This window comes from Pseudonaja textilis, chromosome 5, assembly GCF_049901715.1.
Source record: "Pseudonaja textilis isolate UNSWEBS1 chromosome 5, rPseTex1.2, whole genome shotgun sequence".
In the NCBI taxonomy this organism is placed as follows: Eukaryota; Metazoa; Chordata; class Lepidosauria; order Squamata; family Elapidae; genus Pseudonaja; species Pseudonaja textilis.
Window position 1 is genome coordinate 47,478,753 of NC_141994.1, and position 16,135 is coordinate 47,494,887.

The 16,135-nt window shown below is 38.1% G+C and overlaps 1 protein-coding gene and 1 long non-coding RNA gene across 4 annotated transcripts in view; one reads left to right on the top strand and one right to left on the bottom strand.

Moving 5' to 3' along the window:
- Positions 1-15,336, bottom strand: part of MGAT3 (beta-1,4-mannosyl-glycoprotein 4-beta-N-acetylglucosaminyltransferase) — a 45,877-nt gene extending 30,541 nt beyond the window's left edge. Inside the window, exon 1 of one of the 3 annotated variants that reach the window (XM_026696528.2) lies at positions 15,199-15,336. The gene's annotated coding sequence lies outside the window, so the exon portion shown is untranslated. Of the gene's footprint in view, positions 1-9,698; positions 9,837-15,198 lie in introns of those variants that run through there. The other 2 variants (XM_087934784.1, XM_087934785.1) reach the window with 2 other exon arrangements.
- Positions 14,666-15,561, top strand: LOC148125637 (uncharacterized). Its single transcript, XR_015743874.1, has 2 exons — positions 14,666-14,896; positions 15,220-15,561. It is a non-coding gene; the product is annotated as an uncharacterized LOC148125637 (long non-coding RNA).
- The last annotated feature ends 574 nt before the right edge of the window (positions 15,562-16,135 follow it).

Sequence of the window (16,135 nt, forward strand, 5' to 3'; positions counted from 1 at the left end):
CAGGATCACAGGAATTGCAGGTCAACAATATCTGGACATTCACATATTTCTCATCTCTGATCTAAAGGTCTCCCCCTTGGACTAGAGCCATGCAATGTGAAAGAGTTCTCCTAATTCTGTCATTGTTACAAACTTTAGGATAGAAAAATGATTGGCTTTTTAAAAAGCTTCAGGAAGCAAACTATTTTTCCTGTGTTGTTTTTTTCCTGGGGGGGCGGGCGGGGCGACCTTCTAGAAACAGGGCTTGGAAAGGGTAAGGTGGTGGCTCAGCAAAACTCTCCTGGCAGGAATGCTGTGGAGAAGTGGAGTGAGAGCTCAAGAGGGGGGACTAACCCCTGTTCTCAGACATACACGTGGTCACCCCTTCATTAGAGGTTTGGCAGCATGCTTTCTTTCCCACAGTAGCAGCTCTATTGCTGTTTTGGAACAGAGTAGAGCCTCTCACCCTCCCTTGTTTCCCCTCCATTTCAGTCTGCAGGGGTCCCTCCTTGTCAGCCAGCAACTCTTCCTTTCCTTCCGTAAACATTTGGTGACAAGCCAACTCCGTGCAAAAAGCACTCCCTGGCTTCCCCCATCCATGACATAGCAAGAAGGAAACTCGATTCCATACTTTGATTGGGGGTGGGTGAGTGGGGGTGGAGTGGGGGTCGGCCTCCCCCCCTTTTCCTCCAATCATAACCCAGCTGCAGTAGGAAACAGAGCTCACTCTAGAAAGCAGGACGTTTGCTCAAGAGAATTTTACTTGTTCCAAAATAGTGGCTTTATTTATTTTTTCAGACTGTTGTTCTCTATTCCCTGACCTTAAATTCTAGGAAAATCTGACAACTATTTCAGCCTTAACATTATATACACCATAGACTGCTACATATAAAATCCATAAACCCTAGCTTGACTACTCTAACAGTGTTTCCACTTGGCAGAAATTTGCTGCCTGCAAATGCCAATTTTTTCCTCCCTAATCTGGTGTTTTCCAGATGTGCTAGACTGTGGTTTCCATAATCCACAGGCAGCTCCAGCAGGACACCAGGTTAAAAAGATGTTGCCTTCGCCAATAGAATTAAAAGTTTTTACAAAATGATTCTATTGTTCATAACAAACCTCAAAATGTTTATAATTGTTAAACATAAGAAAAAGATGTACTATATTAAAAAGAAAAAGAAAAAGCATCCATTACTTTAAAAAAATATATACAGGTTATTACAATAATTTATATTAGATAAAAGTCATTGATTACATTAATTCTGATTTATTTTCATTAATGCTATTATATGTATACAATTTCTGTAATGTAGCCTTTCCTAGGATCATATACCCTAGTCTAGCACAACGCTTCTGAAACTTTTTCCTTCATTATCCAAAACTACTTATCAGAAAGTCCTTTTTATCAAAGGTAGGTAAAACAGTTTAAGTCAATTTATATATTTATTTTTTAAAATAAATTTTATTAAGTTTCCAAATTTTAAAAACATAAAATAAAACTTTATACATTGTCATCAACATCAAGACATCTTTTGCATCTCCTCACATTTTTCAGTATATGTATTTACTTATTCCTTTACCATTACATCTTACTCTTACTATAAATCAGTATCTTTTATCCTTACATCTCAATCTTCTCCATGGTATATTTACATATTTACATATTCCCTCATTATTTTCCTAATTGCCATTTTATTTTCTTTTTATTTCTAAACCACTCATACCAGGCATACCAGGCCCTATAATAAATTGAATCTTCTCTGTCTTTTATTTTCATCGTTAGCCTGTCCATCTCTATACAATCTATTATTATTTTTATAACCATGCCTTCCGGCGGAACCCTTTTTTTCCTTCCAGAGTTGTGCGTACAAAATCCTTGCAGCTGTTAATATATGTAACATAATATCTCTATCTGTTTATTGCATTTTTGTGTTATTATACCTAATAAAGTTTCCAGATTAAATTCAGTTTAAATATTCCTGTTATAATTGGATAACGGAGTTTGTGATTCATTACCCAAAGAAAAACCATTTTTGCCCAGTTTGGGGAATTTACCCAGGTTTGGGAAAGAGTGCTCTAGGAGTATTGGATGACACTTGTAAATTCCCAACTAGAGGCTGTGATTGATGGGAATAATTGGACTTGAAATCCAATGCACATGAAAGGTATCAGGTAGAGACAAACAACCCAGCTTGATTCCTCATTTTCTCCAAGACTGAAAATATTTTCAAAGGATTACAATGAAAACCTTCTACAATAATGGATTTTCAACATTTGCATAACAGGACAAAGAATCAAAAAACATGTGCAAATACTTTGGAAATCTGCCGTGATCAACAATTTACAGTAAGTCAGAAGATGCTGTTATACGTAAGAATGATGAATATATTATGCAATAATGCATTAATTATGCAAAAGAAACCCTATAGTTCTCCTGGCTATGCCAAATTGAGAAACATCATTGAGCAACTGCAGGAATTTGTAAAGAGAAGGACGGATTCTGATCTAAGATTGCATACCCCAAGGCAATTATTTGCAATCAAAAACTAGAAAAGAAGTATGATAAGAGAGTACACCCAGTTTTATCCTCCCAACTATTGGAAATTTCTGCTTCAAAACAATATTGCTAGTTGCAAGTGTGAGATTCAAACCATACTTGAAATCATAGCTATTCTGCTGTTGAAAGGGTGACTAATTTATCTTCATCAAAGTTTCTTGGATTTCATATTATATATATATGGAGGTTTTGTTTGTTTTATGATTGTATATATTGTTCTATTGGTTGTAAGCTCTCCAAAGTCAATTTTAAGATGGGCAACTATACAAATGCTTAAATAGACAATATATTTTTATATAACTTTACTGTAATATAAATATTACTGTTACAGCATCAAACTACTTGATATTAGTCTCCTTTATGATGAGCAAAGGATCAAAGTGATGCTGTATTCCTCACAACAGTCATGTTTCTGTTGAATTCAGAAAATGTTCAGTATTCCTACAATAGCATCATTTTCAAGAATATGAATATGCCTGAAGAGAAAAGTTTGATCAGTGTGTGCTAACATATGTCAGTAAAACATGGACACTAACTCAAAATCATTGCAAAAGCTATGAGTGGTGCAAAGAGCCGTGAAAGGATACATGCTCAGCATCACAAGACTAGAAAGACAATGCATGGATTAGAGCAGGGGTCTCCAACCTTGGCAACTTTAAGACTTGTGGACTTCAACTCCCAGAGTTCCTCAGCCAGCAAAGCTTGTGGAGTTGAAGTCCACAAGTCTTAAAGTTGCCAAGGTTGGAAACCCCTGGATTAGAGAACAAATGAAAATATATGAAGACATCAAAAAGTAAAAGCATTGAAATGGAAATGGGTTGATCATATAGCAAGAAAACATGATGGACTAAGGCAGTCATAGAATGGATTTGACTTGATAATAAGCATCCACAAAGGAGACCTAAAACAAGATGGAGTGATGACACCAGCAAGTATTGTGGGCCCAACTGGCAAATGAACGCTCAAGTCCATGTTGGTTGGAAACATTCAGAAGAGGCCTTCATCCTGCAATAGATTAACAATGGCTAGAATGATGATGATGATGATCGTTCCTCCATTGTTCCACTTTGCTAGTCATTCAAGCAGCAGCTTCTTCATGGCTCATTTTAGCTTCTTTTCTAAGTGTGAAGGACTAGGACCAGAGTTTTCTACAAGCTTTTGCTCTGTTCAAATGTTCAGTAATGTCAGTTTCTTCGGTTATCAAGCTTTTTTACCCTGCCCTGTAATAACTACAATCTTCTTTTCCTAAGCTTCAAGACCCAGAGACCTGATTTTCTCATTGATCTCTGAATAGCAGAGTGGAGAAAGAAAGACCACATGGTAATTAGTATGGTTAATGCAAAATATCATCTGTATCAGTGGTTGGCAACTTGTGGTCCACAGACCCCTGAGGGGGGCACAATGTTGTCACAGGGTGTCCACGAAGTCTTGAATGTTATGATTTAAATCTTGAGTTAACTCTGGGTGGTCCATGGCCATAGTCTGTGGCCACAAAATATATTTAAAGGGGGTCCATAGTGAAGAAAAGGTTGAGGACCACTGATCTATAAGATCCTGAATGTATACTAATTCATTACAGCATCTGAATGAACAAAATTGATCTTAGCATCTGGGTAGTTTTACATTTGCTTAAAATTAGAGACAATTGGGGTAATGCCAATACTATGGAAACCTTAAAAGTCACTAACTTTTCCTAACATTTTTAGGTGTCTTGGGAAAAGATATAAAAATGTATGCCTAAAAGGGATCTGACTTAACACTCTTAAGGGAAAAAAATCCCAATAACTGAGGAGTTGAATTGGTTTTTCAAGGCACCAACAATTTACAAGATATATATTCCCTCTTGGAGTTTGGTTCTAATGATTCTTAATTCTATAATAAGTATTCTACTGCAGCTAAACCAACATAGCAATTTCATAAAAAAGACTGCAGACTAGCAAGAGATTTTATGCAACGTGGACATTTTTTTTGGGGGGGGGGGGAGGTATCTCTCAAATACTAAAGTACAACTTAATAGTAATTAACAGGTGCATTTCAAGTGAACTTCAGTGCCAAGCAGAATTATGGGCTAGTTGGTCTCACTAATTTCAACACTTTATGCACCTATCTATCCAGCAAATTGTGAATTATGAAGTCATATCTAGATTAATAGGTTTGGGTGCATCAAACTCTGCATAGGAGCAAATTATTTAATTTATTTATTTAATATTTAATTCCTTTTGAGTTATTATTTGAACTTCCATGAAACATAACAGAACTTGCTATTACAAAAATTAGCAGAGATGGAGGAATATAATCTTTCCAAATGGCTGAAAAGATATTTTCACACACAAGCTTCTTAAAATTGAAAGATATCTAAGTTTTTCCTAGTGTAACTCCTGTTTTTCTTAAAAGAATTTTGAGAAGCATATTCCAAATTCCAAAACTATTAATTTTCCTTCCCTTGAAAGTCCGGGTCTCACATTTTTTGCAGATCTATCATGAATAAATTATGCAGGACTTTTCCTAAACTAAGATTTTTGTGAATGTACAGATTATTCCTCACTGCACTATTAGTCAAGACAATGGTGATTAATTGATGCAAATAGCAATATCAATTTCATTTTCTTTTAAATGGCATTGTTGAATTTATTACTTCTCAATAATCTCAAAAAGGAAATGATTCAAACAATCAAAATTACAGTTATTAAATACTTACATACTGATTTTCTCCAGTAATCAATGTGTTTCATAATTAGTATTTTTTTAAGAAAAGCAAAAATGCATTGATTATGGGAACAAAACTCTGAAAAAGAACTCAAAATGAAAAGTTTTCTAAGGTGCAAAATAAATTCTCACTAAATAATCTGTTACAGGTTAACATTTTTATTCTTACCCATTCAACAGCCATTTTTAAAATGTTGCTAATGGAGCCTTAATTCAAAGAAATATCCTGTATTTTATACCTTGATACTTTTCAAGATAGCAGTATCATTTCACAGATCTCTGTTATCTATTTGATAGAATTATAGAAGTGAAACTTCTTTTCCTCATGAGCCTGATTCATCTAAACTGGACAAAAATATAAATAAGGCATCTTTATTAATTATGTTTCTTTAATGAATGTTTGTTAATTGCTGTGCATGTATTAAGAGAAAAATATATACTTCCAGTCCAGGCGTGACAAGGAATAACCCCTTTCTTCTATTCTCATTTTCTTTGCCTATATAAAATAATTAACTACTGAATCTAAACTAGTCTGGAATCTTACAGAAGTATTGAAAATGCAATCCCGAATTTCATTAATTGTATATGTGTACAAAGAATGAAGAGAGCCAGTTTAGAATTAGTGTGAATATAGCAATATGTGCTTCACTGCTTGGACAAACTGTCTTATTTATATACTATTTATTTAGAATATTAAGTATCCTATGAGTGAGCTTGTTAAATGTGTCTGGGATGATGTTTATCAAAATGTTGATTAAGTACAAATGGAAAAGTTTATTATACATTGGTTTGGAGAAAGTGGAGATAGTGAATAGGCATGAATTATAAAATGCTTGTATGACTATGGAGTTGAAAGAATAGATCCTTATAATAAAAGCATGGATGAGAATAAATGGGATGCTTCCTGAAATTATTACTGAAGATCAGAAATTGATGGATAAATTGTAGGACATGGCAATATGCATGGCAATATAGTAATGTATAGTCTGTTTCAAGGAACAAATGTCTGCCAGAGGAGCAAAAATGGTTGTATATAAAAACATGTTCCTGCCAATTTTATAGTATGAAAGTTGTTATGTCTTTGGAACTGGTTGGAGTCCCCAACCAGGTCCGCTGTTTGAGCGGGAGCACCAGCCGCTCCCATTGGCTGGCTCCGTTTGACAGCCGGCTATAAAAGCCGGCTGTCAAGCAGAGCCAGCCCGTTGCCGCCAGCTAACCTGCTAGTTAGAAGGCAGATGCGGCAACCCTTTATTCCCTGTAATAAAGCCTGTTCGTTGTTCACTCTGGCTCTTGCCTCTTCCTTCCGCCGCTCTATAACAAAAGTCAATGTTAGGTATGACAGGAAAATGTAAAGATGGATGCAATGGGATCAGTCAAATTAACTAGAATGAACTATGGAGTGATAGATTGCTCTCACATCCAGATGCAGTGGGAATGGGTTACCTAAGAAATATGTGTGATGAAACAAGAAAAGAGCGGGTCAAGAATCCATGGGTGCTGAGTGGGTCGAATACAAAGGTGAATGAGCAGAACAAAATGCATTGATTGAGATGGCTTGATCATTTAAATAATGAAAACAGACAAAAATCAGAAAAGAAGATATATGCTAGAAGAATGAATGGTTAAGGAGAAGGGGAAGGCTAAAAATACATGGTGAGAAGAAGCTTATGATCTTATCAAAAAGAGAAATTTAAAGAACCAAAAGTAATGTTAAATGTGTATATATAACCAAAAGTTATATATGGAAACGGTGCAAGTAATGATTGTAAGTTTAGAAAGATATGGAGAAGCATAGTGAATAGTACTGAGGTAAAACAGATTTAGATTTCCTACCTTAAAAAATTCTCAACTTCATTTTGTTTACTTGTTTTTTCTCTGTGTTTGTACTTAGCAAATGTGCTTAGCAATTTCCCTGAAAGGAAATTGTGTGTTGCATATGCTTGCATGTTCTCTGAATGTAGTTGAAATCATAACAATTGCCATAAAAATATTACAAGGTCTGCACTAAAAAGACACTTTGAATATCAGATTTATATTGCCGGCTGCTTACTAAATTCTATTTAGTATAAATATTTTTATTGTACATCACCCAGAATCATGTTTTGTGAGATAGGTGGCCATATAAATATAATCAATAAATACTGAATAAATAGTAGCCATAGCTTTTGATGAGCCTAAAAAATGGGAATCCAAATGTCTTTGATATCAGTGCTAAAGTGACATATTTAAAAAAGGCCATAAAGATAAAAACAGTTGTTCAGGTAACTAATTCAAAATTATGGCTGTTTTCACAAATAATTGAAGTCTAGTATTTCTTGACTGCATGACCATGGATTGCAATAAAGGAACTCACAAGCAAATCTTCTATATTTAAAAATCCCCACACATGTGTATCCATACAGGAAGTGAACATTCCAGGCAAAAGGCTAGGCTCTTTGTGTACTTATTTTGCTATATATGAAAACTTCCTGGGATGAAAAAACTTTCCATTCTGTTACTTGATTTGCAATCTAAGGTAGATATGATTAACTTAAGATTTACTACTTCATCTTTTGTTTTCAGGAATGAGATTGAAGGGTAAAACTACAAATCAAAAATATTATTCTGTTGTGTTCCAATTCCTACTTTAAAATTCTTAATCTTTATTTCCTAACTATTGTTTTGAATGGCTATTGACAGAAAAAGGTAAGATAGAAACAATTATTTTAATTGGTTAATTGATCAGTGTTTCCTAGATTTCTCATAATTTTTTACTTTGGTTTTCTAAATCACCATTGGAGATCATTCTCATAATTTTTACATAATTCTTGAGATTTAAAGAGACAATTACTTTTGTCCTACTAATTACATTTCCAAATGAGTCACTGTTTTGAGTATCATTTCTGACCAGAAAGTATCAACGTCAGGCCATTAATTCAGAAAGAAACATAAGACACAACATCTTGTAGTAAACCATGCAGAAAGGCAGACCCATTTTGGGAGGGCTTTCTAGAGGCTCTGATTAACAGATGCATTTCCATTCTCACTAAAAAGAATAGTCTTCCTAGTCCTTCAAGTAGTCCTTCTATGGCACAAGAAGATGCTTAAGAATGAGTAGAGTAAAAATGAAGCTAGGGCTCTCTGTGTTAAGTCACAAAAGAACATTTTCATTAAATGCTGTAAATTTATTTGTTTCATGTATCATCAAGGCAATGTTTCACCTGCTCTGAATTATCATGCTAGACAGCTATTAAAAATACAGGAGGAACCCATGAAGAGATGGCACTGATATATTCAACAGAACTTCATGGATTTTTTAAATGAATGTGCTGTTGTTGTCAGCCATGCTAAACTCATGAAGGGATAGGAGATTAAAAATTAATGCTAGCCAGTGAACCCCTAGCTGAGCTGGAAGTAGTACTAAAGTGCTTCCAGACTGGTTCCTAGCAGTAACAAAGATATTGTGTAATTATTGTGCAATAATTCTCCCTTTTCTGTGATGAAGGTTATCTGCATCTACTGACAGTTCCATAAAGGAGGTAAGTTAATTTTATAAATGTCTTATATCTGCATCATCACCCAAGAAAAATGAGGCATTAGAGGTATATAAACCTAATAAAATGTCTTCTAGGAAGTCAGGCTTTTGATCTACCTCACAAATTCCTACTTGCTCTGCTTAGCAGCAGCTATTCTCCCCATAATACCTATTAAAAGGTTTTTATAAAGCTCAATCACTTCTGATTTCCCCATTATATTTAATGTCACATTTTATGTCTGCCTTGTCCTAATTATGGAAAATAAACACCAACTTTTCCTAATTTAATTCTCAAAACTATCCTGTAGTAAACCAAAATACAGAGATAGAGAGCAATATCTAATGAATGCCTGGTTCAAACAATACAGTCAACTACAAACTAGCCTACCTATTTGCAGCATAATATGCAAACACAGCCAGTATAGTAAGCTTATGCTTCTGTGTCAGGAGAACTTGACAATGATATTGAATAAACCATAGTTTCATTGAGCATGTTTGTAGCTAATGATTGTAAGAATACAGCCAATGATTAAAATCAAGTGATCTACCCATTCAAAATACAAGGCTTCCATTTATTATATCACGTTATTTCTTCACCGCTTCACTATAATCTGAAATGCATCAATACAATTATTTCCTAGTAGAGATAAGAGTAGGAGACAATTACTTACTTTGGCCGTTGTCTTATAACATCTTATGTGCATTCTTAATGAATATACTTATATATACTCTATATATACTTACCCAGAGTAAATCCTACTGAATTCAGTATGTACTGGAGCCATACATCATGCTAAATCATACAGGTGTACTTTTGGTTATGAGTTAATGTCTTGTGTGAACCTACCCCATGTGCAAACATTACAGCATAATCATAAGCTTACATCAAAAATAGATTGTTTCAGAAGTATCAGTCTTAAAGGAACAGTATATTTTTATTACCTTGCTTCATAGGTTCTGCAGAAACCACTGCTATCTATTTATAAAACTAGCCTTTAGTAATGAAAACCAAGAAAAAAAGGCTTTAAATGCTAACAAGAGCTCCGTAGCATAGCTGTTGACTACAGGCAACACAAAACTGACAGTCACTTAAAGAGTTACTGATATTCCAAGTTATAAATAGTCAAATGCTTGGGGAAATAAATAACTTCACAGAGAAGGGATTGCAAAATGGTCACCAAGTCACCAAGATTTCTCCAAATGAGGCATGGCTACACTAATTGTTATGAGCCTATGGAGTTACCACAGCTTATAGTAGGGACACCTGATTAAGAAAAAAAAACTCAATGACATACACAGCTTTAGAAGTAAGGATAAAAAGTGGCTTCAAAAGGTTTAGAATATGATCCCACACCCAGATCCCTGATTATTCCCATACACACACCTGAAGGTACTTTTGCTGCTGTTTTGTGCTTACCTTTGGCTGCAGACATAAGAAATAGAAATGGAAGAGAATCTTGCAGTCCCTACTATCAAATGTACAAATACAGAAGATACGTTGTCAAGGAAAACTGACTCTTTAGTGCATATTTGATCTAACCCATAGATAACTCCTCACCCTTAAGCTTTCTCAACAATCCCCCACTATGGTTTTACCACAGCTATGCTAAACTTTGATAGGCTCTACCTCTTCCTCAAAACAGTATTTCTATGGTAGCTGGGTTACAACTGCAACAATCTACAAAAAAAAAAAACTTGCTTTAGAGTAAACAATCTAGCCTTGTCTTCATAACCTGAGTAAGCATTAGTTATTAGCAATTGCTGCTCCATTTATTTCAATGGAAACTATTTGATCCTAGTCAACACTACTCAGACCTCCCTTCATCCTATATATAGCTGAAGAAATACTTTAAATGTAATGCATACTATTCTCCAGGAAGTGTAAAACCAAAAATCTATTGAGCACTGATTATTCCATCTCCTTGTTTACCCCTTAATGTTCAGCTGCATAGAAGTGAAAGACATTACTATCAGATTATGCTTATTATTTGATCAAAACTATATTTTGAAGATATAAAAATACAACCCTTGGAACTACAACAATGAGAGAGGGGTAACTTTAGGATCAAAATATGTTGGTGTACCTCAGATGAGTATATGTCCATCAGAAAAATGCCAACTTGTCCAATTGCCTTTCATATATTTTTGGGCTTCAACTTCCAATTAGCTATCATACTCACTGGTCAGGACATAAGTCCAACGCTGATGAAGAGTCTTAAGTTGGATATATTCCATACTCTCAACAGAATAGCCAGACAAGAAAATGAGGCAAAGCAAGTTGTTTATTCCTACAAAGATCAAATACCTACAAGGATCAGTATAGGAGTAGAGAAAGACTTCCAATGTTTTGATCTTCTTTTCCCAAATCTATCTACTGAAGTCAAAAACCTACTATAATTCCATGAACTGCTTTGTTTCCTTTTCTTTTAGGATTGCTATTTTTTTTCACACTGAGCCTTCTGCATTTTGTACTGGGGCAGAACTTTAGCTACATGACAAAGAAATTCAGCAGCTGAAGCTTTGCTCAAAACAGAGAAAAGTTGGGGGGGAAAATAAATGATCAAGATTTTGTTTGTCCATAATTGCAGAAAGCTTCTTCCTATCAGAAGAAGCTGCTCACATCATTCAGTATGTCTTCTGCAATTACCAGCCATTTTAATCAGCATTTCTCTCTTGGTGCTTTGTGGATATAGCACAGCATAGGAATATATTGCAACTTATTATACAAGGATATATTTAGAAATTCCTGTATATACATAGAATTGTATAATTATATACAGCATAAAGATGTTTGGAAAAAAACAATTCTTAGGCATGCACAAGGCAACAATTTGCTCCTAACCCGAAAAATTATGCAGCTACTTGAGGACCCCAATTCTTGACAAACTTGATGTGGTTTTTGGTCTTATACTTGACAAGGTAACCATATTTTTATGCATATGCACATCTAATTTATCTGATCTCAATCAGATAAATCTTCATAATAGGATATATCATGCAGTATCTATCTATCTATCATCTATCTATCTATCTATCTATCTATCTATCTATCTATCTATCTCACATATTCTTTAAGGAAGGCCGTAAAGTAAATGAAGTGTGCTTAGAGGAGACCATAGCATTTAAAGTAGGCCAGGTTCCTGTCGACTCAGTGAAACATGATTGATGTCCAAGCAGCTGCTTCTAATGCAATCTGAGAAAAATCTGACTTGCCCACAAGCAGAGATGTCACTGGCAGAACAACTGGCCTCTGTCATGTTTCCTTTATATTTAAAGAATCCACATTAGGGGAAGAACAGTGTTAAGAGCATCCCAGCTGGAAAGGATATTCTACCTTCGCAAGCAAATCACCTTGAATAAAGAAATACAGATAGTAATTTGGTAGTGTTCCCGTGGCCTGTGACAGTCTTAGGCATCATTCCAAATCTACTGTTCATCAGCTTTCACTGCAGAAACTCAAGGATTCTCAGAGGGCATCAAGAATGGAAAAGGCATGGACTTTTCCTCCTTGACTGTCTCACCAAAAGTAACCGCCTTACTCATTTGACAATAAGATGCTACTATTCTTCTTCTCCTGCTCCAATTGTTCAGAGATTTGAAGATGATGCTAATAAACCTATGATTTGTTTGTTATATTCTAATTCATTATGAACTCTGGAACAGGTTTTGCAAGTTTTTGAACCAATGCAAGACCTGCTTGACCCAAGATTACTAGAATGAAAAAAAGAAAATGTATATTCAGGCAATGATATTCTTGCTTTCCTATTTCCAGATCTTCCAAGTTAAGGAGGAAGGGGTACGCGATATACTATTTATTTTCAAATCTGGGCCTAGATTTTTGGCTGATATAAATCTTCCCATACAATGTCGTATCAGGCAGAATTGGTGTGATAACTAAAATGTTGTTCTTCCCAAATAGAAAAAGTGGTAACAATGGAAATACTTTCATGAGGAAGTTCCAGGTAACATGAGATCATGCCTCAAAATAAATGCTAAGGGTGTGGCATGGACATTTCATGGAATGAGGGCGTGACTAGAAAGCAGTTTGGTGCCAGTCCCTGTGCTCCTGAGTTCACTGCTAGGAGAGTTATTAGTATTGGTGGCTGAGTCAGTTTTAACTGTGTAACTATGTTCCCTCCATTGTTTTAATTAAAATTGAAATTACATAAAAGTAAAGGGCAACACATAATTCACTTCGGCTGCTATGCAAGTTTAGATATATTCAATACCTGGGTGGGAAAACACCAGCAATCCCAAATCTGTAAACTAGATTAAGAAGTAAAAAAGAAAGAAAAGCAAAGTTTCCTAGAAAGTAAAGGTCACTATAGACCAGGGGTCCCCAAACTGGGCAACTTTAAGATTTGTGGACTTCAACTCCCAGAATTACTCCTCCAGTCATGTTAGCTCAGGAGTTATGGGAGTTGAAGTCCACAAGTCTTAAAGTTGCCAAGTTTGAAGACCCTTGATTTATACATTCATCATGTGATGATTGAACTATTAAGTGATAACTGGCATATGTTTCAATCTAACACGAGAAATAAATTTATTTCATTGGCTATTGTGACTCTCACTTATGCTTTTTAAATGTTTGAATAGTTATGTCCTAGTCATTAAGAACTTATTTCTATGGGAAATGTCAACTTGGAAACCAACCCAGAAATTGGCCTTCTTCAGCATAAAGCTTTCCAGATGTGTAGGTTATTCTGTAAATTGCTAGCCTAGCACGTCTGAAAAGTGACTGATTGGCAAAAGCTGTCAGACATTTGTCAAACAGCCCTGGTATAAAACTATCATGAACTCATTAACTCCCTTAGGCTTGTCACCACCAACCTCAACTCTCCTCTATTATATGGAAATAATAGTAGTAATCTAGTTCCTGGAGCTGCTTTTAAGACTGCTGAAAGAACTATGTGAAGTACTAGGAACATATAGTACAAATCATCTGGACAACTCTGCTAATCATTTGAGCTTTATCTTTTTGAGCTATTCACTTCTTAAAATTTTTGCTAGCCCTTCATGAGATGATAAAAGGTTATTTTCAATGTGACTCAAATTCCTTCCACCGAAAGTCCCAGAAGAAAACAAGTAATCCATTTTCTCTCTCTTCCATCCCTCTTCCTGGTTTGGACTCTCTTTCTCCATGCTGCCTAAATACATCTATAGCTGCAGCACACATTCAGCTTCCTGATTGCAACACCTTGGCTGTGCTAGTGCAGACAATCATATATCCCAGGCAGAAGCTGAACAATATGACAGGTACTTAGGCAAAATCAAAAAGTAGACAGACTGGTCAACCAAGCCAACTCTAAAGCATTACCAATGACCAATGAAGGAAAGATACATAGCCTGGCTATTAAATTCTGTTCCAGGTTTTTAAAGAATTAAGCTAAGGAAAGGGTAAGTAGGTAGGAGAGGACAGTCTCTGTGCCTGTTTATTCTGTATCATTTCTGGGATTGAACTGACTCTGAACACCCATTTGCTGCCCACCTAATACTGCAGACTGGACACAAATGCACCATGAGTGGCATCCTGGCACAGGGAAGCTAGGAATACACAGGCCCTTTCTGCAGCACTGATGGCCACCTTCCTTGGAGTTTAAATGTCTTTCTAGAGAGGGAAAGCAAAGCAGAGGAGGTTTGTAATCAACCTTGGCTTTCCAGTTCATGAAGTTCCCAAATTCAGCCTGCCTTGACTAGCCAGGCAGCTGCAAGGAATCAGAGATCATCTGGAGATTTAGAGATGTTATCCCAGGCACATGTATACACAATCGTTTTGGTTGTTAAATACCGATAAGAAAAGGAATTCATGAGGGGATTTTTCAGTAGATCTCTAGGAGAGCTTCCTGCACTTGGCATCTTTGGAATGAATAGGGGCAAACCCCCCATTATTCTTGGCCAACAAGGCCACAAAGGCTGCTGTCCATTATGGAAAGTCCCAAGTAGAAGAAAGCCAGGCTAGGAGGACTCATTCTCCGAATGCCTAAGCTTCAAGGAACTGGCCAATCTGGAGCCATCCCCTTCCACCTTCCCTGCTCCTTCTCTGAACACCTCAGCACTCTTCTCCCAGGAAGCCTTCTGTTCTCCATCCCTTTCCTAATCCAACACAAAGAAGATGGGAAAGGAGAGCTGGGATTGCACCAGTAGGAAGGGGCGCCTAAGGAAGAGGGCAAGGGAAAGGAGCCAGCAATGGGGGTGGGGGGAGACGAGGGAAGGCCGGAGGGGGTGGGGGACTGCATGGGATGGAACTAGAAGACAAAAGGGAAAATGGAAGGGAAGGAGGCCGGCAAAGGTGACAGAAGGGGAGACGAGGGGCAGGAGGAGTCAGTAAAGGGGTCGGGAGAAATAAGGGGTAAGGCTGAGATTAGCCGTGGAGAGGGAAGTGAAGCCGAGGGTCCCTTCCCCGGGGATGGGGGGGGGGATTGCTGAGCCTTCTCGTACTCACCCATCGCCCGTTGTCTTTCAGCAGCAGTAGCGGCGGCGGCGGCGGCGATTCCTCTGCCTCCTGGGCCCCCGGTGGAAAGATGTGGGGATCCTCAGCGACGTCTCGCCCCATTCCTGATTCTGGCAACCACGGCCGCCCCCCGGCATGGCTCAGCCCGGGTGAGAGCCCGCCACCTCCCGCCCTCCGCCCCGGCGGCAGCAGCAGCGCAGCCTCTGCAGGGGTGGGAGGGGGCGAGCCAGCAACAAACGGGGGTGCGGAGGGTAGTAGCGGCGGCAGGGCAAGCGAGCGCCCAGGTTGCTGGGGTTCCCAGCCGCGAGGGAAATCACTTCCCGCAGAAAAATAAAATAAATCTTCCAATGCTAATGATGAGGATGGTAATAATGATGATGATGATAATAATATGATCAAAGCTCCTCCCCCGTCTCCTCCTCCTCCCTCCTCCTCCTCCTGCTGGAAGCCTTGCACCATCCAAAGAGGGAGCCCGATGCTAATGGGGGTAGAGGAATCGGCGATCGGGAGAGCTTCGATTCCCTCCCCGCCCCCCCCCCTTGGCTGTGGCGCGCCTGGCAGGTCAGCCGGCTGCCTAAACTGCGGCAGTCATTCAAAGCCGTGCGTGCAAGCGGAGCCCTCCCTCTCTCTTCCGCCCCCCGCTGCCCATCTCTCGCTCGGCCCCCGAGGCGCCTTCCCAGTCCCCGGCTGGCTTTCCCATCCCCTCCCGCCCTTCTCCGGTTTAAAAATATGCCGATTGTCCCCCTCCAGACGCAACGCAGGGGGCGGGGCGGGGGGACTGAGCTGCTCGAACAGCCCGGGGAAGGGGGAGCGGAGGGAGGGGGGATTAAGTCACCCGAGCATCATTCTGGCCATCAGAGAGACAGGCAGGTTAGTGCGAGCGCGTGTCCCCCTCCGCTGCCGCCGCCGCCGCCTTTAATCTTGAAGG